The sequence below is a fragment of the Thamnophis sirtalis genome, unplaced genomic scaffold, assembly GCF_051295495.1.
Source record: "Thamnophis sirtalis isolate CommonGarterSnake01/CBP01778 unplaced genomic scaffold, rThaSir2_p1.2 scaffold_1, whole genome shotgun sequence".
NCBI classification, from domain to species: Eukaryota; Metazoa; Chordata; class Lepidosauria; order Squamata; family Natricidae; genus Thamnophis; species Thamnophis sirtalis.
The window spans coordinates 29,908,636-29,914,772 of NW_028261381.1; positions in this window are offsets into that span (position 1 = coordinate 29,908,636).

Below are 6,137 nucleotides of genomic sequence, written 5' to 3' on the forward strand. Positions count from 1 at the left end.
TTATTTATTTATTAAATTTATATAGTCAACGTTGCAATGAGAGATGGTAGGTGGTTTGCATTACTAGTGGAAGAGTCTATCCAAAGCAGAATAGAATAGATTGTTTCTTCCTGTGATTTAGGAATTATACTTGGGTTAGCACAGACTAAAATTCTACTTTTTTGTAGCTGTATATTGCTGCTTGTATTCATGGTTTGCAATCAACTATTATTCCAATAACATTTTTCCACATTTTTCATTATTAATCAAGGGATCCCTAGTCTTATCAGAGATTTGCTCTTATCTCTCAAATTTAATTTGATTACTTTCTGGTGATTTCTTCCACATCATCATCAAGGTTTTAATATTTTTTGGAGTCTTAACTGTCCCACTCAACTTTGTATCCTTTGTGTGAGTCTGACAAAAATTTCTTCTACCTCTTCACCCCAATCATTAATTACTGCAGAGCAGAGGACTCAGTATTGATTCTTGTGGCAGCCCATTTGATACTTTTCTCCAATTTGAGGCGAGAGCACTGATTAAATCTTATTGAGGTGGCTGTTTGAGTTAGCTATGAATCTACTTAATTGGCATACCAGTCATACTTCATTAAGCTTACTAATTATCATATCATGGGATGTTTGCTCAAGTCAAATTATATGATATCTCTGTTCTTACAATCTGTTAAGGAAGTTATTTAATTTAAAAGGGAGATAAGGTGATACTGCAAGATTTATTCTTGACAAACGTTTGTGGATTTCTGGTTTTAGGTGTTTATAGACTGAACACTTCTTTATAAGCCACTCTAGAATTTTCCCAAGTATCAAAGCCAGATAGATTGGTCTCTAGGTTGTTGACTTTTCTTTTCCCTTCTGTGAAGAGAAGGGAAAGATTTACTATCTTCCAATCATATCATCCAGGATTTCTGAAAGATCATACCCAAGAGTTTGGCCAGACTGTCTGCTATTACCCCAGGGTAGAATTCACCTGGTCCTGGAGATTTAACCTACAGCAATTCAGAGAGGTGTTTCCAAACCCTGTTTCTGTCAGTCTCAATTTTCAAATTCATGTATTTATTGAATATATATGCTGCCCATCTCACAGTTGGAGCGACTCTCAAATTTGTCCCCACCCCCCTCTGTCTTCCCAACTGCCTGATCTTATGGAACCTATACTATTTTTGTCAAAAAAAGTCTAAACCAAAATAGAAGGCTTTTCTTTGTTATTATTTGTTTTCTTAATTGAGCAGCTGGAATGCTGATTCTTTTGCTTTCCTGACGCTAACTATACAGTTTGGAGCTTCTAGTCTGTACTCTTCCTTTTTGACTTGGCCAATTTCCCATTTCTTGTATGTGTTTTTTTTCCCCGGATGCTAATGAAGCTTCTTATGTGCCCACATTGGCTTTCTTTACTGCCTCTATTTTTCGTCCTTTGCATTTTTAAAATTATGTCTCTCCTTTAGCATTCTGATCCATCTTGAGATCCTTTCCCCCATTTGCTTCTCATAACAGTGTCATCAACAGAGAACCCAGCCTATGGGAAACCATAGCCGGTCACAAGCCCGGATAAATGGGGAGTGTTGGTTCCCGTGGCGACGGAACCGTGAAACAAGCTGAGAATCCAATGGCAGGACAACACATGGATAAACAACTCTGTAATCCGTGACGTTCTGCCTTTGGCCTTCACAATGCAACGGTCACTGCCTTGTGGACGTTGACATTTACGAAGATTAAGTCCAAGTCCATCAACAGAGAGATCAAGTTGCATGGGTGCACAGGAGGCAGAATGATAAAAAATACTGTTGTGCCATTGCGATGCAAGCCCCAACCCTTTTGTATGTGCTTTGTGATGTCCCATGCCAGTCCCATAGGGGTGGAGCTAGTGGTATGTTGGCAGGTAGCTCATTCTGATAAAAGGAGCAGGATGCTGTGGATGCCCATATTATATTTAGAATATTTATTATTGTTCTGACAATATTAAAATCTATTTGCTTGAAGTTCCAAGATATGATCAGATTTGGTTTCCCTTCAAATCAAGAACTCCAGAATTGTTGCTTTCTACTTTGTCAAGTATGTCTTCCCTGTTGTTGATTATCAGATCAAGAACAGCTTATTGTCAGGCCAATGACAGCTGATTAATCAGCTGATAATTGATAAGAGGATTCTACATTAGGCATACTTTTCCATAATTGAAATTGGCTTGATAGGGTAGGGATCTGGATCTGGAATTGTTCTCCTGGATAAATGAAAAGATCCTTCCACAGTCCCCAAATCTGTATCTAGCAACAATCTGCCAGATGCATCTGGGAAGATTACAAGCAGAGTATCATGGTGTTAGCCATCTGTGATGATCCTGGCTGCTGACATGGCTACTGCCAAAATTATTTTGGGTGATAGCCAGCAAAGCTCTCCTGGAAAACAGCCAGAAAAGCTGGTTCATTTCACACTCTCTCTATACATTATCTAGCAATGAAACTTAGCTCTCCAATTTAGTTAACAATAGCTTGGACAATTTCCTGTAAATACAAATAAATTAGTAGTCCTAGAACCTAGACAGACTACCCAGAAGATATGTAAATCAAATATTCCATCTTCTTGGGAACTCTCAGTACAAAGGGAAATAAGCTAGCTACCTGAGTCTGGTAGCTATTATTTGCTCAGCTGTACTATAATTGATTCCAACTGTGACATTATGGTTCTGTTTCCCTGAAAGGAAAATTGTTTTTTCCTTAAATAATTTATTTTTAAAACGGGGAAAGTTGAGAAGGATTTGCTGTGAAGAAGATTATAGAGACAGATGTGGTGGGAGGGGCGTTGGTCCAATTTTTTGGGGGGAGGGGTCCTCTTCAGGTGCTTTTCCATTCAAATAGATACAATTTTGATAAGAGGTATAGCTGTGGCTGTGGAAAATCCACTGAGTTCAGAAACTGTAGCATTGATCATTTTGGTCCCATACTGGAAAAGGGCATGTTTTTGCATGTTTAGGTGACTACGAATCTTCAGATAAAATACCTAGTGCATTGGACACTTTCTCATTGAGATAATCATTCCTTTCTGTAGCCAAGAGCAGGAAAATATTATTTATATTTTGGTTTTCTTTCCAAAAGGTAGGTAGTTGGTGTGTGTGTGTGTATGTGTATGTGTGTATTTATTTTTTGTGTGTATGTATGTATGTGTATGTATGTATGTGTATGTATGTACATATATATATATATATGTATATGTATATGTATATGTATATGTATATGTATATATCATGGACGTGCAGTCAGGGGAGGCAGAGCCTGTCCTGTCATCATGAAAAGAAAAAAAAATGTCAAGGAAAAAGGCTGAGCTAGTTGCTGCCAGAGTCACAGTGGATGACTCTGCTTAGTGCTTAACTGTTTAAAAAAGCCTCTAAAAACGCCCTCTACAGGAGGAGGCAGGAGAACCACATGCCTCATCTAGTCTGACTTTATGATCGCTCGAGCAGAGTTAAGCAAGGGTTAAAACCCGAAAAATTCCACGTCATTCTCCTGCCTCCTCCTGTAGAGGGCATTTTTTTAGAGGCTTTTTTAAACAGTTTGTCAGGCCTGCAGCGGTTCCTTTAAGAATCTTTGGCCTGCCACACTCTCATTAAGGGGGGGAATTAGCAAGGGGTAGAATGTGTTGTTTTCAAAATAAAAAAATTCCTTTCTAGAAGCTCAAGGTCATCTTTTGTCTCCCAAACCTTTGCACCTGATCGGAAGCAGTTGGGCATAGGTGCTAGCATGGAAGAAGAAGATTGGACCATGTGATTGACAGCTGCAAAGAGGTGTCTCTGAATCCATGAATCAAGCAAACCAAGGGTGGGCGTTCATCCCAGGTCATGGATGGGCTCAATGTCAATGGACGCCTACCCTCTTCCAGCAGATGGCGCCTTCCCAGATAACTGCTCCTGGACAACCCCAGAGAATGGGACCGCCACCGGGTCCAGCCCTCCCAGCAATGCCTCCACAGGCTTTTGCCCAACCGATGGGTGTGGGTCAGCAGAGGGGCTTACCACCCCCAGCAGCAGACTAACAAGCTGCCCCTATTCAACCACCAGCGCCACTGTTCCCTCTAAGGTGCGTACCTGCGCGGCCGCGCACATAACATGAAAACACCGCGCAGCAGCTTCCAACTGTCGCGCAGTGATTTTTCAATGTCATGCTTTCTGTTAGATGAGAGGCCACTTTCCGCTCCCGGTGCTAACTTTTGTGCTTCTGGGCTTTCTTTACATAACGGCTGGAGTCCCTGCCAATTCTGCTCCAAACTGCGGAGCACCCAGGGTGATTTCTGTCACAGAAGTTATACCTCTCCACTCTTGGGGCGGAGGCAGGGAAAGTTTTGCTCTGTGGTTGGTTGCACAGCCGGACTTAGGTGGCGGGGGAGAGAAAGCGGATGTCTCCCGCCCTCTCTTGCTCGCGCTTGCCGGTTCCCAGGAAAAATCTAGAGCCAGCGGGGAACAAGCAATGGCTTTTGGCTGCCATTCGGATTGGATTGCGCCTACCTCCTCCTGGCAGAGGCTTCACTTGACTGAACCGGGGAAGCTCATTAACCGGCTGCTTTGGGGGGGTTCTGGATGGCTTTCGGCGCACAGTGGTATGGGGCACTGGGTGGAGAAGGCGCCTCTTTCCCTGTTCCTCTTGGTGTTGGTGGGTGAATCTTGGGGAGGGAGGAGGAAAAGTGGCTGCGGAAAGGGATAATGCCAGTAAGCAACGAGGCTGGGAGTTGGGGATTTTAGTGGGTGTGAGATCATGCTTTTTGCAAGACAGAGGGTGACGGTCTGGAGCCCTCAATAAACTAATAAACAATAAACACCCCTTCCCCCTCCCTCCTTAGCAATGAATTAAAAACATTTATCATGAGTTTTCACATTTCAGTAAAATGGTAAAAAATGGGTATTTGCAACGGCTCCTTTAAGAGGTTAGTGCATGTAATTATTGTGAACTTTCCAGTTGAAAGATTTTTAAGGGAATGTTGTCTTTTTTGTTCCTGCTGTGTTTTGGGGAATGTCTCCCCCAGTATGGAATATGCAGTGTTTGTGCACAACATGCAAAATACTAATTACTATCAATTACTTAAATGTCTTTAAAAAGCATAATCACTTACCGCATTTATTTGCCAACTGCAAATAGTTGTAAGATGTACTGAGTGTCAAGACAAATATTGAAATTAAGAGGTACAAGCAACAATAATAGCTTTAGAATAATTGGTCATCCTCTGCTGAAGCTGGCAGATATAAATATGAACTATTATTCATAAATACTAGGAAAATGTCCCTTTATGAAAAATTACTTTTTCAGTCAACTCTGCCTGGCATTAGTTGGGGGAACAGAAATATTAGTTGGCCAATTCAAAAAGAGAGGACCACAAAGAATTTAAAAGATTTTTAAGAGAGCTGGGTTTTTCATTTATATTATATGTATGAACAGAATTAACACAAATTGCAGATACCAATCAAAAATAAAGAAAAAAGGATGAAATAATGCTCATTTTTAAAAACTCAATGAAAATAAAAGCAATATACCAAGAAAGTGGCATACTGGTTGTGATTTGAACTCTTCGGGGGATCCAGGGGATCCCCTATACAAGTATTTTAATATTGCAGACTTGCAGTATTATGATACTGATATTATATAACACTTTTTAATTAAGCGGGTCCCTTGAATAAACATAACTTTGAGTTTCAAATAACACTGATTTCATTGTTGTCTTGGGTGACATCTGTGAAAAAAATCCAGGTGCTCAGGCATGAAAATATGCCGCTCAAACACTATACTTTTCCGCTCGCACTGAAAAAAAATTAGAGGGAACATTGACCAGTGCCCCCTCCTCCCACACCCCCACGGTTTCATGCAACATTCGATGGGACCCCGGATAAGCTGGCTTATTTCCTGAATCGAGTATGGGCGTACGTTGATCAAGTGGGGCCACAATACCCATCTGATCGAGAGTTGATCCAAGAAATAGCAGAGGGGATGAATGAAAAGAAGGCTGCGCAGTGGATAGCAGAGCTCCACAAGGAAGCGGTTCCTGAGCTAGATGATATAAATGGGTTCATCCAACTGATGCGCACCAGGTTTAGCGATGTGGCCCATAATGTGGATGCTGAAGACCAAACCCAGGAATTGCGACAGGCTGGTCATCCCGTGAAGG